The sequence below is a fragment of the Martes martes genome, assembly GCF_963455335.1.
Source record: "Martes martes genome assembly, chromosome: 16".
Taxonomy (NCBI): Eukaryota; Metazoa; Chordata; class Mammalia; order Carnivora; family Mustelidae; genus Martes; species Martes martes.
The window spans coordinates 49,852,774-49,874,004 of record NC_137904.1 but is presented as its reverse complement, the minus strand read 5'-3'; the positions used below and the strand labels follow the sequence as shown (position 1 = coordinate 49,874,004).

The window sequence follows — 21,231 nt, the reverse complement described above, 5'->3', positions numbered from 1 at the left end:
AGGACACCAGAAGCTGCACATTTGAGAGCTTCCTAAGCCTTACCCTATGTGTCCCTTCTTTTGGCTGGTTCTGTTTTGTATCCTTTTTGCTACAGTAAAACTGTATAAGTTTAGCACTTTCCTGAGTTCTATAGCTATTCTAGTAAATTATCAAACCTGAGGGAGTAGCAGGAACTCCCACATTTGCCGCCAGTTGGTTAGAAATAAGGGTGATTCTGGAACCCCCAAGCCTGCAGCTGGCGTCTGAAGTGAAAGTTGTCCTGTGGACGACTGTGTCCTTAACATGTGAAGTTTGGTCTAATCTCAGATCGTAATCATCAGAATTCATTGCAGGGGATGAACCAGGAAATACAGTCAACAGCAACAGGGGTTGTAGTAAATAATATGTGATGGCATAAACTTCAAAGCTAGAGAATTTTAGGGAAGAGAGAAGAAAGATTTAAATCCTGAAAGGGGTAAATGAAGAGAGTTTCTATTTTCCTATCCAGTGCTATGAGGGTTATGAGAAGAAAAAAAGGGAAGGGCATCTCTTGAGATGGCAGTAGGAGAAATAATGTCCTCAGGAGAGATAAAATTCCTAAGGCACTACAAGTTTTATAGGCTTATTAGAATGAGGAGGACTAAGTGAAAGAAATTCACAAAAACGGGAGCATCCAAGAGACAGTGCTATCTTGGAAGTCAAAGACTTCAAGAAGAGTGTAATCAATTATATCAAACAGTACTGATAGATCAAGCAAGAGAGACTAAGAAGCTACCACCGGATTAAGCAATATGAAAGTCATTGATGACCACAAGAAGAAGCTGCAGTGAAATGGTGGGAGAGGAAGCCTGGTTGGAATGGGTTCAAAGAGAATGGAGATCTGACTTAAACAACACTCTGGAAATCAACTAAAGGTGTACAACAAACTAAGAAATGATGATTCAAGCAAACTAGGCAACATTGGGTAAGAATGACGAAAGCCTGTGGCATTTTTGCCTGGGGCTACTCTCACTCTCCCCAATGGGGCCCCTATAAGTAGTGGCTCAAGCATGGTGGACCAGGCCATGAAAACCAGGAGCATTGCTACTGCTGCTGCCTAACGGGACTCAATTAATAGCACTACCAACTGAAGTAGCCATCTCACTGGCAAGTGACCAGAGGCAGTGTCAGAGCTCCTAGCCTGAGGCTGTATTCCTGTTCTAAGCAAACAATAAACTAATGGACTGAGGATTTAACAGGAAGTACCAAGTAGTGATACAGCCACTATATCTGGATGATAATCCCTTCTCAGGCCCCAAGTATTGATTTTTTTTTTAAATTGTATTAAGACAATTCACTGCAAGAAAGGATAGTCTTTTCAACAAATGGTATTGGGACAACTGTATATCTATATGGAGAAAAAACAAACCTAGATCCTTACCTCATACCATATCCAAAAATTAACTTAAAGTGGATCACAAGCCCAGCAATTCCACTCCTAGGGATCTATCCAGGAGAAATGAAAACATATAGTCACACCAAGGCTTGTAAATGAATGATTATAGCAGCATTATTCATAAAAGCCAAAAACTGGAAACAATTGAAAGGTATGGATTTGTATGTCCATAAAATGAAACGATATTCAGCAATAAAAAGGAATGAAATACTAACCTCAAAAAATTACGCTAAGTGAAAGAAGACAGAAGCAAGACTGCATATTATAAAACAAAACTACATATTTATGATTCCTTTTGCATGAATGTCCAAAGGCCAATTTATAGAAAGAAAGGCAGATGAGTGGTTGCCTAAGGGTAGGTAGGGGTAGGAATGGAGACTGAATGCAAATGAGCTCAAAGAATTTTGGGGAATGATGAAAATATTGTAAAACTGGATTGTGGTGATGACTGCACAACTCTATAAATTTACCCATAATCATCCAATTGTACTATTACAATGGGTAAATTTTGAAATATGAACAATCTACCTCAATAAAGCTATAAAAAAAAAGAGAGTTGGATAAGGTAAACACAGATAACTGTTTTACAGAGTCTAGCATAAATGATAAAAGAAATGAGGTAGTAGCTGCAAGGGTTAGTATGGTCAAGAGACTGTTTCTTTCAGATGAAAGAAATTACAATATGCTCTTATGCTACTGACAGTGATCCAGAAAAGGAAAAACAGGAAGAACTGCAGGAAGAATGTCCTTGAGAAGGCAAGAAGGGATGGGCTCAAAGGAACAATTCGTGGGAATGACCTTCAATAGAGGAAAAGACAGTTAATTCACAATAACTGGTAAAGATGCAGGTGGTAGGAAGATTGTTTCTATTTTCTTAATGAAATAGGAAGGTCAACAGCTGAAAGGGAGAATGCAAAGGGAAATACTGAAGATTTGCATGCAAGGAAAAGATATAATCATCTAAGCAAATGGGAGTATGGGAGAACTAAAATAATAAAGTAGGATAGCTTGGCAGCATTAAGCAATGAATTTAAAGTCACTGGGTATTAACTAAGAATTTAAAGTCAGCATAGTTGTGTTGCTCCAGCCATACACAGCTACAAGTACACAGGTGTAAGAAAGTAGAGTTGGTTTTAAATAAAATTGGGTTTTGCCAGGCAAGAACAACCAAGGGAGAGAGGTCAAGGGGGTTGAGTATAAATGCAGAAGAGCAATTACAATGAGAATTCAGCAAGTCAAAAAAGGAACTGAGAACATGTATGCATCGAGGAATACTGAAAAGGGAATTCACCAAGTCATAAAAGGAATTGAGAACAAGTATGTATGGAGGAAAAGTGAAAAGGTGGTAAATTAAAAGGTCCCAGTTGAGGTCAAAGATTTAAGGTTGTTGGGTACTTAGAAGTGAGCCAGAAAAACTGGAAGTGGTAGTTGGAGAGTAAAATGCCAGAAATTACATTATGGAAAGTTGTAGCTATTGTTAATAACGAGGTGTAGGACAATGACTTTCAATCCTGGCTGCACATTAAAGTCACCCTGGAAAACTTAAAACTCGCATACCAAGCCACACCTTAGATTAACCAAATCAGACTCTCTGGGAGTGATCCCTGTAGTTTCTCAAAGCTCCCCAGTTAATGCAGATGAACTGAGGGTTTAAAAACATCTGCACCAGATATGCCATAAAAGTGAAGGCTGAAGCAAAGGGCAAGAGCAGTAGAGGAGAGGAAGTCACGAGGCCAGAACACCAGAAGGCTCATCTGTATAGATACTGTAATCACCAAAAATCACAACTGGAGTAGTAGGAGAGTACCAGTGAACCGCACCCTCCACCCCGCCCCCACAAGCTAAAAGAAAGCAAAGAGAACACTTAACCCATGTCACTAGGAGGAGCCACCAGTTAAGAACTCCATGGGGAAGTAGCACCCCCAGGGGAAAGGTAAGTTTACTGAGAGCAAGAAGATATTCATGTTTAGAGAAGAGGTTAAAAATAAAGGGAGTTTTGCAGATGACTGACAGTGAACTCCAGAAGGCACAGAGAAAAGGGTTCAGTGATCATAAAGGGGTGAAAATTGGGATCAGACAAGAGAGATGAAGGAAAGAAAAGGTCCAGACAAAACTACTGGAGGAAATAAGGCCAGGAAATCTCAGAACACAAGCACCATATTTTTTTTTAAGATTTTATTTATTTATTTGACAGAGATCACAAGTAGGCAGAGAGGCAGGCAGAGAGAGAGAGAGGGAAGCAGGCTCCCCGCCGAGCAGAGAGCTGGATGTCGCTCCATCCCAGGACCTTGGGATCATGACCTGAGCCGAAGGCAGAGGCTTTAACCCACTGAGCCACGCAGGCGCCCCAAGCACCATATTTTTTAACACTGCACAAAAACAACCACAGGAAAAGCTCGAGGAAATTAGAAAAAGCTTTCCTGAATCCAGCCCCTTTCTAAAAGATTTTTTGAAATTAATTTCAAATAAAAATGAGTCACAGAAAATATCAGGTCAATTCTATATACTAAGTTACAAGAAGAGAGAATAGGGGCAGAATAACATCCCTGCAAATGATGAAAGCATGCCAGAAAGACATGCCCTCAGATCAAAACTGTGAAATGCTAGGGGCACCTGGATGGCTCAGTGGGTTAAGCAGCTGCCTTTGGCTCAGGTCATGATCCCAGCATCCTGGGATTGAGCCCCACATTGAGCTCCTTGCTCAGAAGGGAGTCTGCTTCTTCTTCCCCACACCCAACTCTTGAGCTCTTGCTTGCTCTTGTTCTCTCTCCACCTCTCAAATTAATAAAATCTTAAAAAAAAAAAAACAAAAACAAAACTGTAACATGCTATTTCAAAATGAATTAAAAGATCTTAAGAGAATGGCACAAAACATGAAAGAATAACAGATGTAAGAATTATAAAAACTCAAAATGACAAAACTCAAAATAATTAAAAACAAAAGGAATGAATCATTCCAGAAATAAAGAGTAAATAAAAACAGATAACCCCTTAAGAAAAATACAAAGTAAAAAAGAAGAAAATTTTAAAACTCAAATCAAAAAGGTTTGAGAAAAACTGACAAATGTTGAAAATAGGCAACGAAGATTGAATATACAGTGATAGGAACCCTGGAAGAAGGAAATCCAAGCAAAGAACAGAATAGTAAAAATAATAATTTTTAAAAAGTTCCCTGAAATAAAGATTTTAAACTACATTTTTAAAGAGCGCAATGTGTCCCTGAGAATATCAACTCAGAACAACCAAAATTATTTTACTATACTATTACTAAACATTAAGGAAAAAACGGGTGGGGGACTGGGGTCAGAAAGGGGGACATACAGAACGATAGACAGGAGTCCAGAAAATGAGAGATGAACGAGCAGCACTGGGTTTCCCAGGCTATAAAAGGGTTAAAGTGCAGAATGAGATTAAATCTAAAAATCTCAGGGTACATAAGGGTGGCAACACTGTGTCGGAAATGAAGAACCAGCTACTCATAAAGAAAGCAGAATCAGACTGGCATCAGACTTATCTATTGCACACGCAATAGATGGGGTATATGTTATATAGCAGGAAAAATAAGAGGGGGATGATGAGCCAAGAACACTATACAGCCAAGATAAGACAGGCATTTTCAGTCAAACAAGGATTCAGAAATTGTGCTACATCCACTGAGGAAATTACTCCAAATGCTTTTTTGGCATCCAATAAGATAGTCATGGGTTTCTTTTCTTTCAGTCTCTACCACTGGCAGTACAGAATGGCCAAATCCAAGAACATCATATACAACCAGCCCTAGAAAGCTTCAAGAAAATTAGATCCTAAGGAATGCATATTTTGCCAACAAGCACAAAAAAGGCCTGAAAAAGATTCAGGCCAATATTTCCAAACAATGAGCACCAGTACAGAGGCCACAAGGTGCTCCTTAAGCCCAGAGTTATCAAATACAAGATCTTAAAAGACACCAACCCTAAGTTGGATAGGCTCACTCTTATCATACCTCCCAGTCTCAGGAAGTATACTCATTTCCACAGTGTCAAGGGTACCAGGCTTTAGTAACCAAATTCCAGGAGTCAGGCGAAAGTCTAAGCTGAGGCCTAGGCCCCACAACGTTCCCCAAAGACTCTGAAAAAAAGGCTTCTATCAACTTTGTGGGTCAAAGAATTGTACAAAACTTAGACCACTGTCCACAGAGGCAGGCATCTCCCTATGTTATTTTGTATAAATACAATACAAAGTCTTCCAATTCATACCAAAAGAGAGAGGTAATTATATAGTTTTGATCTTGTAATTTTTTTATATAGTAAATTATGTTTATTCCTTCCTGGAATAAACTCTGATATATTATCTCTTAAATACACTACTAGTTTAATCTTGCTAATATTTTAGAATGTTTGCTTCTCTTGGGCACCTGGGTGGCTCAGTTGGTTGAATGTCCAACTCTTGATTTCAGCTCAGGTGGTGATCTCAGGGTCGTGAGATCCAGCCCTGCATTGGACTCCGTGCTCAGGAGGAGACTGCTGGAGATTTTCTCTCTCTCCCTTCCCCTGAGCCCCTCTCCACACTCACACATGCTCTCTTGCTAAAATAAATAAATAAATATTTTAAAAAAAAAAAAAAAAAGAATGTTTGCTTCTCTGGCCATGAATAAGAGTGGACTAATGTCTATTATGGCCAAAAAAAAGAAAGAAAGAAAACAATCTTAATGTCCATCAGTTGGGGAACAACAGTATCAATTATGGTGTAATTTCCCTTGGAATGTTATTCAGCTTTTTAAAATTAGAGTTCCACTTACTAAACTGGGGAGATGCCGTGATACATTCTTAAAAGAATAAAGCAAGTTACAAAAAACCTATATGTGTGTTTATGTACTTATATGATTTTGAGTGAGAAAAAGATGTTGAAAAATACTCAGTGTTGGTTAATGTTGGCTACTCCAGGGAGGAAAACTGGAGAAGGGAGAGACCTGAGGGGAGAGGAAAATACTAACTTTTCCTTTATTCACCCTTATTTGTTTATTTTCGTGGTTGCAAGCAGAGTCTGACTTTTATAATTTTTTAATAAAGGTAGAATGGGGGGGGAGAGAACAGTTACCTATTAAAAGTAATGACAATTAACATTAGTTGACAACCAGTAAGTGACTAATTTTAATGCATCCAAAGACAAAATTAGAGTTAAATTATGTAAAGCAAGGAGAGGAATTATTACAAAATTAATTTATTTAAAAATACAAAACAATCCAATCTGGACCCAAAGTTGCATATAAGTAGTCTTTCTGAAGTGCATTAAGCTAAATGTCTTCAGGATGAACCAGTTTTTCTTTTATAACCAGCACAAACTTATCCACTCATGGATATTTTGACAACTACAAATAAAACTAAGAGAAAGTGAGTCAAAGAAAAATATTCAATGAATAACTGTACACATGATACACTGATTAGCAAAAATGGGCAAAATGATACAGAAATAATGGAAACTCAAGAAAAAATGAGATTCTGAATACTTATACTAAAGAAATGGGTGATTTTTTCTAATGTATTATTTTACACTGTAACTAGACAAGGCTTTTTTATTAAGTAAATCACAAAAGAAAAGCAACCACTTTAACTGATTATCTCATACACAATTTTAAAAAAGAAAAATTACAAAAAGCTAGCAACATGTAGCATGGGTGATGGAGATAAAGTTATCACAGAAAATTCCAGTTATTCACAAAAGTGAATAATGTTTATTAAAAACTGACATTTACATGACCGAGTTGAAAAATGAACTGTCAAAGGGCTCACAGTCTCAAGAAATGGCATGGTTTGCTATTTTATAAATAAGATTAAAAACTAAATTTTTTGTCGAGTTTGTGGTACTTAAAGGGAAATAGCCCAAAAAGGTATGCACACCAGAAGTCTGCCCAAGGGCATCTCACTTCTAAGACTCTTTGTTTTTAAATCTGCAGTTATTTAAGAACTCTCTCTCTCAGCTCTCATCAAATCTTTCATAAGAGAAAATTTCAGGATACAAAATAAATCAATAGCTTAATTACCATGGTATCTTTTAAGTGCCCTACAAGGCTGAAAAGGAGAGCAAGACAAGATAACAAGGAAAAGCTGGACTGACAGGCTAGTAGAAAACTGTGCAGAGGAGTTGGGTGAAGCATGCATCAAAAAAGAGGAATCCAGGATGATTTCCAAAGCCTAATAAAAATTGCCATTCCTTAAGTACCAGACATGTCCTAAGGATTTTCACTGATATTATTTCACTTTGCCATCATCGAAACCTACGAGATAGATTTTAGCCCCTCGTACATTCATTAAGTGACAGAGCAATAATTCGAACCTGTTTCCATGATTAAAAAACTCAAAATTTCGTGTTCTTTCTACTATAAAATGGGTCTCATGATTGTAGAATTTCAAAAGCTTCTTACAACTGAACAACAGTATTGTCATTCTATCATAATGAAATGTGTGGGGAGCCTGGGCGGCTCAGTCAAACATCTGACTCTTGATTTCTGCTCAGATCATGATTTCAAGGTCAAGAGATACATCACCACCTCAGGATCCACAGGAAGCATGGAACCTGCTTAAGAGTCTCTCTCTCCCTCTGTCACTCTCCCCTCTAAAAAAAATTAAATAAAGTAAAGGAATGTCTGATAACTTCCAAAGGAAGTCTTTCTTCCTCTTCAAAACCCTAAAAAGAGCGAGCTAAGATTCTCTGATGCTAGAACAGGGTATGGGTATGGATGAAGTAAATCTTCATCCCACATGTCTAATAAAACTAATTACTTTCATTCACCCTAATTCCCAATCCGAAGGAACCCAACAGAATCCCTTGGAATTGGAACAAAAACAGAATTCTAGAGTAACAACACATACCCATCAAGCTTCCATAACCTGACTAGCTTTGCCCTACCAAATTTTAGCAACTGGAGCTAGAAATTGTGGGACCCCACAACCCAAGATTACAAAGGGCTAAGAAAAGACTTCCTTCATTTAGACAGAAGGAATTTACTGAGTTCTGAGGCAGATTCTCCATGACCAAAATGACTAAAGTCTCCTTGACTAAAATGACTAAAATCACAGTATCTACATACCTAGTCCCATTTCCAAGTTTAATAACTAACTAATCTACTTATAAGGCTAGATCCATAGGTGGGGTTCTCATGGCAATAAAAAACTGTTGCCATATTTCTTCATGTTATCAATCTCCATAATCCTTCGTTATCTGATATAATCGGATATGATAGTGCAAGTACAGTATTACAAACAAGGAAATAAAGCATGGCTACCTAGTCCAAAGATACCTGTTTCAAGTAAATAAGCTTTCCATTATTATTGCTTATATATATTGCTTTGTGAATTTTGGGTCTGCAATACTTTCGACATTTATAAAAAGGAATGTTTGAATCACTGTTTTCCTTTAATTTGGTGTTGTTTTTTTTTTAAGATTTTATTTATCTATTTTTGTGAGAGAAAGAGAGAGAGCACAAGCATGCCTGCATGAGCTGGGCACAGGGGCAGAGGGAGAAGCAGACTCACCACTGAGCAGGAAACCTAATGAGAGACTCCATCCCCAGGACCCTGAGATCGTGACCTGAGCCAAAGGCAGATGCTTAACCGTCTGAGCCACCCCGGTGCCCACTGTTTTCCTTTTCATGATACCTTTGCCACCTAATGAAAACAGTAAAACTTATGAACATTGGCCAGTAAAACTTTACGGAAGTGACAAATTTTAATACATGGGGTTTTACTACTTATATTTTTCCCAGAATAGAATGAATATTTGGACACAGAATTCTGAATTACACTATTAGTTTTGATTTAAGGAAGAATATGAAATGCCCACCTTCAACTGAAAGACTACAGTAGTAAAAACATAGTATACAGTCACCAAATATTTAAGTGTATGATTTAATGCATTAATATACTGCATAAAAATCCCTCAATTTCTCCAATATAACTAATCTAACTCAACTCATATGCCTTTAAACCAAGATATCTGTAAAACAAACTAATACAAAAAATCAAGGGTTTTCTTTTTTTTTAATGTAACTACAATCTTTTTTAACATAAAATATGCAAAAGAGAGACTGAGACTTGGGCAAACAAAGAAAAATGTTCTCATATGCTGTGCTCCAAAACTCTTAGGTGGGATACCTCATCTAAGAAAAAGAATATACTTTGTCAGAAACTTCTTCAGAGTTAGACACAATGTGGTTGTCACATGGAGACTGTCAGATAAATCCCTACTAAGGCAAAGTAGCCAATCTTTTCTCAATAGATAGAAGCAATTATGCCCTGCAAGAGCCTTCAACAGACATACCTGACATTCAATGATCATTTACATAATAACCTAAGGCCTGGTAACTTTATCTGTAAAGGTCTAGATAGTAAATATTTAGGTTTTGTGTACTCTTAGGTTTCTATAGAAACTACCTAACTCTGTGGCTGTACACAAAGAACTGCCATAACCAATACATAAATGAATGAGCATGGTCATATGCCAATAAAACTTTCTTCATGGCCAGTGAATTTGAATTTCCTATAATTTTCACATATCACAATGCATTATTCTTTTTTTGATATCTTTTCAATCATTTAAAAATATAAAAAACAATTTTAGCTTGCAGGTCATACAAAAACAGACACTGGGCTACATTTGGCCCATGCACTGTAGCCTGCCAACCTCTGTAATATACAATGAAAAAAATTCAGCTAAACGTCACACAGGGAAACTTCTAATCTTCCTCTCCCCAACCCAGGAAATAAAAAAGAAATAAAAATTAGTTTATCTTTAGAGTCTTTTCACTATAGTCCAGGAGTTACTCTGAATAATATTCTAGATGGGTGGGTATATGTATATATATTTCTCTACACCTATCTCCTGATGCCTAGAACGTTGAAGAATGTGACAATGAGTCTAAAGAGGAGGCAAAGATCAGACCATCACGAAGGACTATACATGGTTTGGGAAGGAGTTTCGGTTTTATACATTAAGTGATGAGGTGCTACAATAAGATTCTGAAGAAAAGAATGACATAATCAGATGACCATGTTAGATGGGGGCGCCTGGGTGGCTCAGTTGTTAAGTATTTGCCTTCGGCTTGGGTCATGATCCCAGGGTCCTGGGATGGAGCCCCGCACAGGGCTCTGTGTCAGCCGGAAGCCAGCTTCTCACACTCCCTCCGCCCTTCCCCCCGTCATGCTCTGTCTTTCACTCAAATAAATTAAAAAAAAAAAAATCAACTATCCTAATATTCCCTCTTTGGAACTAGTACTGGCTTAGTATATGTTAGTCCCCTGCTAATCCACTCACAGTCCAGAAGCAGATGATCCTCGTTCTGATGTACAGTCAGAAGGTCAATAGTGACACAAGGCTACATCACATTGCCTACACCATTCACTTCATTTCATCTCATCACATAGGCATTTTATCATCTTGGGTCATCACAAGAAGAGTGAATTCAATACAGTAAGATAATTAGAGAGGAGAGACCACATTCTCTTAACTTTATTATAATATACTGTTATAATTGTTCTTACTATTGTTAATCTCTTACTATGCGCAATTTATAAATTATACTTTATTGTGTGTATGTACTCACAGAAGAAAACAGTATACATAGGGTTCAGTACTATCCATGGTTTCAGGCATCCACTGAGGGTCTTGCAATGTATCCCCCACAGGTAAGAGGGGATTATTATACTTCCTTCCAGGCTTACTTTCTTCTCCACTCAAAATAATGCACGCAAAATCTTTCAAAAAACGTGAAAAGAGAGAAGGCATTTATGGGGAAGTATGGGGGAAAGCTAGAGAGCCAGCAGAGCCAGCATGGGACAGTCCAAAAATCAAACATGGAAGAGGGAAATCATTGCACGTTTAACAACTTTAGTAAAACTTTACGATAAAGATGCAAACATCAAATTAGGTTTCATAAATGAAGTATGCTAAAAGGAACTATCAACCAATCCAAAATACAGAGCATGATCTAAGTCTATGACAATTTACTAAATATACTAAAGCACATAAATGTACACCCTAAATAAAACTTATCCATAATCAGTACATTATCTTGAATTCCCTTATCAACAAACATACATAAAAATGAAAGAAATGTTTGATTACATGAGGTATATGATTTATAGAATGGCAGAAAGCTTGGCTTACAGAAGAAAATAATTGTTACATGTATAAGAGATGATTTGATTTATTCTTTTTTCTTCTTTTTATTAGGGAGTGGGGGAGGGGGAGAAGGAAAGAGAAAATTTTAAGCAGGCTCCACACCCAGCACATGAGCCCAAAACAGGGCTCAATCTCACAACCCTGAGATCATGAACTGAACCGAAATCAAGTTGGATGCTTAACTGACTGAGCCACCCAGGTGCCCCCTATATTCTTTATACTTTACACATTTTTTATAAATATGATTTCATATGTAATATATATGAACGTGTAAGAGTGACAAAAATCTGAGCCAACAATTATTGATGGAAGCGGTAAAATATACACATTCATCCAATCCATATTTGTTACTTTTTTAAATAAAATAAATCATAAAAATATGAATAGGAAGGAAAAATAGATAATTTCTCCTCAATTTTCATTGAGAAAGTCAGCAGGAAAGATTTACTGGTGCTTTTAAAGAGAGAATGTGTAGATCTCTGTGTGTGTGGTGTACTATCTCTTTAAAAGCACCAGTAAACCTTTACAGCAAACTGTGTACACACACACACACACACACCCCCCAAACCACTTGAAAGTAATTATCTTTAAAGTCCCCCCAAACCAACCTCCATCACAATATCTCCTTAACTACATAAAAAGTACTGATACTCCTCTACTCAAAATTCCAGAGATAAATTACAAAAATAAATCCCATAAGAGAAATGTTCTTACCAAAAATAACTGTATTTTTGGTATATTTGTAGGTTTAACATTTATGCGTCTTACTAAAACTCAACTCTTCCACTTGCCAGGTAAATTTGTTTCTTGACTGTCCTATGCAAGTTATTGAACATCTCTGTGTTTCAGTTTCTCATCAGTAAGATGTAAATAGCATTACACACTTCATAGGGTATTGAAATTGATAAAACATGTATAACAGGAATGGCACAGAATAAGAGCCATAAGAGGGTGAGTTATTACAACTAGTACTTCTACTAGTAACAGTACTCCATCTTCCCAAAAATATTAAAAACATTCTGTGCAATTTTAATTACTGACTAAAACTGGATACTATTAAAAACAGACATTAAATCTGAAGCCTGATTAACAGTAAGTTAGAAGCCCTGCAACTCTGAAAAGAATAGATTATTAATAGAACCACATAACAACCCTGTCAAGAACAACCTGAGAGCAGTTTTCCCAAGTGCAACTATCAATTTCTTCCCTTACACAAGGGGGCAGTGATAACAAGAAAAGAATGGGGCTCTGCAACACCTCTTTCTACAGACAGTAGGGGGTGGCAGTACATACGGCTTACAGTCAGAACAAAACAGGAAGACCCAACAGAACTGCTCTTTATTCTCCTCTGCCCTCTCCTCTCTGCTTTAGCCCCAACATAGACTCAAGGTGAGGGACGTATCTATAGAAAACGCTAAAACCCATTATTAATCACCAAGTAAAATCCAGTTTTCTCTTTGAAGCAAATGATCCCTCAGTGTCTGAATGTGGATGCAGGAGGATGCCAATCAGTATGAATTTTCAGTATTATCTAGCAAATTACTTACTGTTATTATAAAAACAACATTCTTCAGGCAAGTAATTCAATTTCTCTATACAATAATCACAACACAAACCACTAAATTCTCAGTCATTAACTACATCCTAATGAATGCGTCCAGATTATGTCTGCTTGTTTCATACCATAGAGACACTCATTGAATGTACATATGTAAGTTCTATTACATAGCTCATTGAACTATCTTTTGTTACTTCTGAAATTCCAGCTATTTTCTGACAATCCTCTCAGACCACAGATGTCCTTCTTAAATGGAAATCACAATGTTTTGCAGCATGTGGGTAATTTCATACATAAAGACAAACAGATGAGAGAGAATACTATTTTATTCTTGTGCTCACATTCCTAAGATGATGTACCTGGGAAACGCTGTAAGAAGTGCTCCACTGACAGTATCCATGTTGCTGCTTTTTATGCTACATTTACTGTATTCAATTTTTTCCCCTATTTTGCCACCCCAACACGAAGAACATGCAAGAATATATCACTACTGTCATTCACTGTAATTAACCACTGCAATAGCTTTTGGCTCCAACCCCTCAAAATGCCTGAAAATTTATCCCTTTTGTTCACCATATTGTTTTGTTTTCTTCATTCCAGATAATTTCACCTGTGTGAAAATGAAGACAGCAGCACATAGGGGAAAAAAATCCCTTTGCCTAATGATCTTGAACTCAGAATTATGATCAAGATGTGGTGTTTTTTTGTTTATTGTGTTTCTTTTCCTGGAGAGGAGGAGAGAACAGCGTGAAAGACACCCAAAACACCAAATCTTCCTAATGTTAATGATCATTGTTTATGTTTTGTGAAACCCATTTTAAACATTCCACAACTGAAATAAACGCCAGGATACAATTCTATCAGTGCTCTCTACAAGCTGACAGCAAAACCTAGAATTATTTTAGCCTTATTTTTTCTTTCCCATCTCACAACCAGACACAATATGCTTTTTTTCTTTCACGTGGGTACGTACTATCTCTATCTCAAAAAATAGCATATCATAGCTCCTCTCGATTTCCTGTGATAAAATATCTAGCAATGAGCCTTATTAATCTTTTCTTAGACTACATCTCCATTCCCAGTGGGATTGTTAATATTGCTCACAACACTTCTACCATCAATTTCGATGCCACACAGGCCAACCCACCCTGCGCCTTACCTGGCACATTTCACAACTACTTTTTATGCTGCATTCTGGGGGCACATTTTGCAACTCGTTCTGCACCACACTGCCTGCCACGTTTAGCAATCTGCCTCGCATCTCATCCTGGGTCCCCGTCACCTAGAGACTCTCTCGGTACCAAATTCCGTGACACCTTCGGTGACACCGAAGTGACCGTCCCTGGCCCAATCTGAAGCCATCCTGAGGGCCACATTTGGAGCCAACCTTCCCCACACCTTGGACACCGGAGGCACTTCGCTCGCAGCCCGTTTCGCTGCTTCCCTGCTCGCCCCCGCCCCTCTCCCTGAAGCCGAGACACTGGAGGCGAACGCCCCTGTCACTGAGGCGACCCCTCCTTCCGCCGCTCTCCGGGTCTCTTACCTGCCGCTCTCAGGGGCTCGCTGCACCTCGGGGTCAAGCCCCAGCCCCCGGGATCCCCAGTGAGGACCGCGCCGCCCACCGGCGCCGCCCGCGATTCCCAGAGCACCTCGCTGCGCTCCGACGTCCGCGGTGGGTCTGCGCCCCGGAAAGGCGCGGCGGGGCCTCGCGGCTGGCAAGCGCAGCCCGCGGCGGTCCTCTTGTCAGCGGCGGCGCCGGTGCAGGCTCTCGCCCCTCAGCGCGGCGGCGGCGGCAGCTGCGGCGGGAGCCTTGCTCCGCCTCGCGCGCGGCACAGCCGGGAGGTGAGCGCGAGGGGGATGGGAACGGGGGCGGGGCCGCCCGGAGGAGGCGCGGAGGGCGGCGGCGGGAGGGCAGCGCCGGCAGCCCCGAGCCCAGCGCTCGGAGTGCTCACAGCTTCCCCCGCCCGGCGGGCGGCTCGCGTGAGGCGGCTGTGCCAGCGGGCCCCGCCGGAACAGCGCGCCCAGCAACCCGCGCCCGGCCGGCCGCTCGCTAGCGCCGCCGCCGCGCCGGGGGCGTCGCACCCTCTCAGGCCGCCCGCAGCCCCGCCCCCTCCGGGCCGGGGTAGGGAGGAGCGCGAGCGCGGAGGGAGAGCGCGTGCGTGGGGGCGCGTGCGTGGTGGAGCGCGCGCGCCCCCGCCCCCTCCACAGTTTGGGGGTGGGGAGTGGCTGGGAGAGAGAGCGAAGACCGAACCCTTCCCTGCGCCGAGAGGTTGGGCCCTGACTCTGCTGCTCTGTGAGGTCTGGGCATTTCTCGTTTCCTCAGGGGGCTCTGACTGGTGGGGTCGAGGGCGTTTGGTGCGGAAGAGGGGTTGGAAGCTCAGTAGCAGACAAGGCCCTAAATAGTTCGGCTCCGCCCCCGGAGGGGTGATGTCACTCTCGAGGTGCTGCTGCTGTCACGTGCGCCCACTTCTGGGCCTGTCCTCCTGCTTTAATGGGCAGAACGTTCCTCTAGATTTCCCCCCACTTCAGTCACCTTACGTACGCATCACTCCCGGAATCATCAAACCCTTTGCCTGATGCTCAACTGTAATATGTAAACTGCTCCAAATGCCACAGTTGGCTGTGATGGGAATCAGAATGAGGTGCAAAACCAGCCATGGGTGGGGAGGTGGGTGGGGAGGGAGGAGAGAGAAGGGAGACTATGTTATCTAGAATAAATGCCGAAAATTCACCAACCAAAGCTTGAGAACCTGAGGTGAAGTTGTGACGCTGCTTCTGTCGCTGTCAGGTGGGACAGAAGTAATGTGGTTTTAAGAGCTAGTGGGCAAGGCACGGAAAGCCACCACATTAAAGCCTCCTCCGAGGTCTTACTTCCTCCCCACTACCCCCCACCTAGAGCTTCTTCTCCTTTTCCTTTCCCTTGCATCATAAAACACCAAGCCAACTGTGGAAGATATCTGGACATAAATTTTTTCGTGTGCTGTGAGATGATGCAAAACAATCACTATTACATACTCTTCCTGGCTAATCTTACTGTTCATAAACTGAGACGACCTTTCCTGGTCATCTATTTCCTAATGAGACAGCATGATTGAAAATAGATGCCCCCAAACTACCTCAGTCAAGGAACGTGTGTCCGTGGTGTTCCCAAGATAATTTTGTTTGTTTGCTAACAGTTCTTTGAACCTACTTCATCCAGGAGTCTCTTTGGCTTTTTAAAAATTAGTATTAACTTCAGAATAATAGAAGAAATGGAATACGACGCCATTTTCAACAGCTATTTTCTATAATGAATGCTTGAAAAGTTGGAGCAGCTTTGAATACTACAGCTAAAATGGCAAGGCGAAGGATTGATATATGGAATCTTTTGGTGATAACTCCAAAAACTTAGATTAACTTTAACTATAACCTATCTATGGTGATAGTCGCATGATAGTGATTATTTATGGGGGATTTGACAGTGCAGGAGGGAGCCTTCTGGGTTGCTGGAAATGTTCAATATCTTGATCTAGCTATGACTACAAGGGTTAATACATATGCAAAATGTGCATTCATACATGCAGAGAGGCACTACATCATCATGATTGGAGTCTGGAAACCTGGGTTTAAATCTGTGTCACACATGACTTACCAGCTCTGTGACCTTAAGCAAGTCTCTGAGCCTTCTTTTCTTCATCTGTCTAATGTGGATGATCATACCTCACAGGATAATTGTAAAAATTAAGTAAAATTATCTTGGAAAAATAGTTAGCCCAGAGCCTGGTATATAGTAAGGGCTCAGGAAGCAGTAGCTATTGTTATCTTACTCTTTTTGCACTCAAATTTGCCCTCTTCGGTTCTCCTTTGAGTTTTTTATTTGTTTGTTTATTTTGAAGATTACTTTGTATCTCAACCTTTGTGAGTTTCAGTGAGGCTAATAACATTCCTTCCTACAAGAAATAACAAAAGGCAGTCAGGGGTGTAATGTGTTAGTTTTCAAACTAGTTCAGGTGGCAGTACTTAGAAATTATTGTGTTCATTGTGGAACACCATGAAATATTGATAGATTTAATTCTGCCATATGGACATGACAATTTTACCAGCACTAAATCTGGCTATATGATGTTTATGCAGATCTCTCACATATTTTTAAAAATGTAGTTTTAAGAAATAATAAGTCCATGTTTTTCCTTTAAAATTTGTTTGCAACTTTTCACAAAGTAGAAACTACCAAAAGTTTAATAACAATTCACAAAATGAAAGCCTTGAAGTCCATTTTTCCTGGAAATTAGAAAAACACTGTAATTGTTCAGTTTTAGCAGCAGATCTCTCTTTATTGGATTTTCCCACAGTAAGCTCTAATAGCTGTGACCCACAGGGTCTCTTACTCTGATGAAGTGAGTAACTCTGACTCACTGTCCTCATCATACTCCCAAAGATCAGTCTCCATTTCTTTTGGCTGACCTTTCCCAGATCCCATGCTCACACTGAGCAGTGCGAGTACCCACTGAATGAACTCACCGCCTTGCTGTTTTGATCATCCAGCATGATTCTATTCAGCCCATTCTCTTCCACATAATACTGCTGTTAAGTCTTGCAATTTGCTGCCACACTCTAACTTTGTGAAGGAAACCCTCTGTCCTTGACAGAGATAAGAGTGGGGTATAGTAGGGATGGTGAGTAACATTATAGAGAGAAGTCACCCCTGTTCTCAGCTCTTCTCCCTGATTTGCTTTTCTGTCAAAGATACCTGAAATCCTGCGAATGCTAATTTTTTTAACCTAGTAAAAATCCCTTCTAGTTAAAATGATCATTTAGTCTGTAACTTAAATTTGGAAACATAACGTATGCCATTAAGAGGAATATGCAGGGGCGCCTGGATGGCTCAGTGGGTTAAAGCCTCTGCCTTCGGTTCAGGTCGTGATCCCAGGGTCCTGGGATCGAGCCCCGCGTCGGGCTCTCTGCTCAGCAGGGAGCCTGCTTCCCCCTCTCTCTCTCTGCCTGCCTCTCTGCCTACTTGCAATCTCTCTCTCTCTCTCTGTCAAATAAATAAATAAAAATCTTAAAAAAAAAAAAAAAAAAAAAAAAACTAAGGGAAACTCCTGAGGCCCAATTCAGCCATATCCAGGAGTTAGAAATTAAACTTTAAAAAAAAAAAAAAAAAAAAAAAAAGAGGAATATGCAAATATGCATAAATTAACCCAACCTTACCTTATACCTACCAACTTATCAGTGCCATCTATACCAGTCAAAATGTCCTCTTGATCCGTCAACTCTGCACACTCATACTCACCCCTGCATGTCTTCCCCGGCACCTCTAAGTCTCTTACGCAAACCATCAGGCTCACCTTGCCTACCCTTTTTTTCAATTCTCTCCCTATTGAATAAAGAATAATGACATCCAGCATTGATTGATTGCCTACTGGCTACAAATACTTTACTAAATGCCTTATATATACTATTGCATTTAATTCTCACAATATCCCATCAATATTGTCTCAGGTTTCTAAATTGGTGGGGAGGGGGTGGCTTTGAGAGGTTAAATGACCGGGTCAAGATCACACTGAATGGGTGGGTGGCTTTGAGAGGTTAAATGACTGGTCAAGATCACAGTGTAAACCCAAACAAACTTTATCCTCTATCAGTTATCCTCAAGATAATGGTCTATGAAATATAAATGAGAACACAGAATACATCATTTGAAAAATGTGAACCATATGACACAATGAAGGTCTCTCTCAAAACTTGATGTAAGAGATATTCTTCTCATTGATTGTTTTTCATAATCTCATTTCTTTTTAACTGCAATTAATAATTCTAAACTCAATAGCTTCGACATTTTCCCCACCAACTCCCACCTCGGTCTTTTGATGAATATTTAATAATTTTAAGACTAACACATAATAGCATTTCCAGGTAGAGGAGCTACTACTTAAAAGAAGTTTCTGGTAAATCACTTTTTTTTTTTGAAAGTGAAAATGTCATTTATATTATGAAGAAGCAAAACTCCATATATTTTTAATTGACATTGATAAATGCTTGACAAGTATTTGTGCCTACTGAATGCTTATAACTATAGTAAGTACCACAGTGCATATTTAACAGTTTGAGGGATGTCTTGCCTACTATAGGAAACAAAGTACTTTAAACATTTAAATATTAATACAGCATATTATAGAATTAAGTGTTAAGACATGAGTAAAGTAGCAGGTTCTGTAATAATTCCTAAAAGGAAGAGAGGTAAGTTTGACTGGAATGGTATGGGACTGCTACTTGAGGAAAGTAGAAAAGGAAATAATACAGATGGAAAGAAGGAAGAACTATTCCAGGGAGGGCCCTAGAGAATCAACAAAAGTTTAAAGCAGGGAACAAGCATAACTCTTTTTTTTTTAATTTTTTTTAGATTTTATTTATTTATTTATTTGACAGAGACACAGCAAGAGAGGGAACACAAGCAGGGGGAGTGGGAGAGGGAGAAGCAGGCTTTCCACGGAGCAGAGAGCCTGATACTGGGCTCAATTCCAGGACCCTGGGATCATGACCTGAGCAGAAGGCAGGTGCTTAACAACTGAGCCACCCAGGCTCCCTTAGCATAACAACTCTTAAGTTAAAGAAGAAGTCCCTTTTGGAGGTGAGTTGCCTCCTTAACAAAGACAAGCCTTGGTGTTAACTACATAGGGTACAAACCTAAAAAACAGGCCAATGAGCAATTAAGTGTTGATGAATAGAAGACTACTGATGAATAGAAGACTACTTACTAATCAAGAGATAAAACATCTGGTAACATTTGATTGGTAAGAGGTTGGGAAAAAGGGCCAGGACCAAACTGCAGAGGGTGGTGCCCAGGAAAGGAAGACACCATGAAATCTCTGAGCAGAAGAATGACAAGAAGACAATGTTTAAAACTTTCTCTAGACAGGTGGATTTCAGCATGGAAGGACAAATGATAAGGACACAGTTAAGAAGATATTAGTATTTTATGAGCTAAAGAAGGTGACAGCTGATAGTCAAGAATTGTGGCAGTGGAAATAGAAAGGGATAGTTCCAACAGCTATTGCATGGGAAGAATTAACAGAACTTTCTGAATAACTGCAAAAGGTAAAGAAGAGTGAGAAATCAAAATACAGCAAGGTGACAAGACTCTAGAAGACCGTGGTACCTATGACAGAAGCAGGGGAGTCAGCAGGATTGGTTTGAAAGAGAAGACAGAAAGGGATGGTGTTAGCATATTTTGTGTTTGTAGTAGTTTTTTATTGCTTTTGAATTACGAATCAGTTAAGAATCTGATAGAACCAATGGATCCTCCCTTTTAGGAAAAAAAAAGATTATTCATATTTGTACAGGTCACACATTTTGTAATGGATACCCTTGGAATTAACTGCCAGAAAGCTCTTGACACAGGCAAGCTTGGCCCATCAGAGCCCCGTCTGGAATTTTTGTGCTTTATATCCAGAAATTCAAATCAGTCTCACCATAGTAGCTGAAACTATGGATGCTGTTAGCTGATCTGTTTCCTAATGTGAGCCTGAGAAAGAGAAAATGCTTAAATGCAGAATGAGAGGGGAGAGGAAAAAGAGAGAGTCTCATAGAGAAAAACATAGGTCAGAAGTTAGGGAACCTACCTTAATGGCATTTGAGTCCATGGATCCATCCCATTTCTATCCTTGGATTCTGCATTAATAAATATTAAATTGAGCTGATTCTCTAATATTGCATGGGTTTTAATGAACCTGCTATATCCCCTCACTCAAAGCACCTAAGTAGTTACACGGTAGTTTGGAAATATTAGGAGAGATGATTAGAAGCAAAGGGGGAATGACTGGCCTCTGCAGAGAATGAGCACACAATCTTGATTTAGTACCACAGCCCTTATCAATTAACCATGAGTAAAAGTAAAGAATATAGTAGAATTGTGTAAATTGTGTTTTCTTTCTTACATATAATGGAATACATTTCACTTCTTTTTAATCAAAAGAATCTTTAGATAAGAAATGAATTACTTTAAATACAAGGGAATTGTAGTTGTATTGATGGGAAGTATAGAGAAGTTATAGTTATTAAAAAGAAGTATAAGGAAGAAAATCTAGGGGAAGTAAAGTTTTCCATTGGACCTTATCTCACACA

General features: G+C 39.6%; 1 protein-coding gene across 1 annotated transcript in view; it reads right to left on the bottom strand.

The window, feature by feature from the left end:
* The window catches only part of TANC2 (tetratricopeptide repeat, ankyrin repeat and coiled-coil containing 2), a 372,574-nt gene extending 357,618 nt beyond the window's left edge, over positions 1–14,956 (bottom strand). Inside the window, exon 1 of the mRNA XM_080825462.1 lies at positions 14,672–14,956. The gene's annotated coding sequence lies outside the window, so the exon portion shown is untranslated. The remainder of the gene's footprint in view (positions 1–14,671) is intronic.
* Between the last annotated feature and the right edge of the window lie 6,275 nt (positions 14,957–21,231).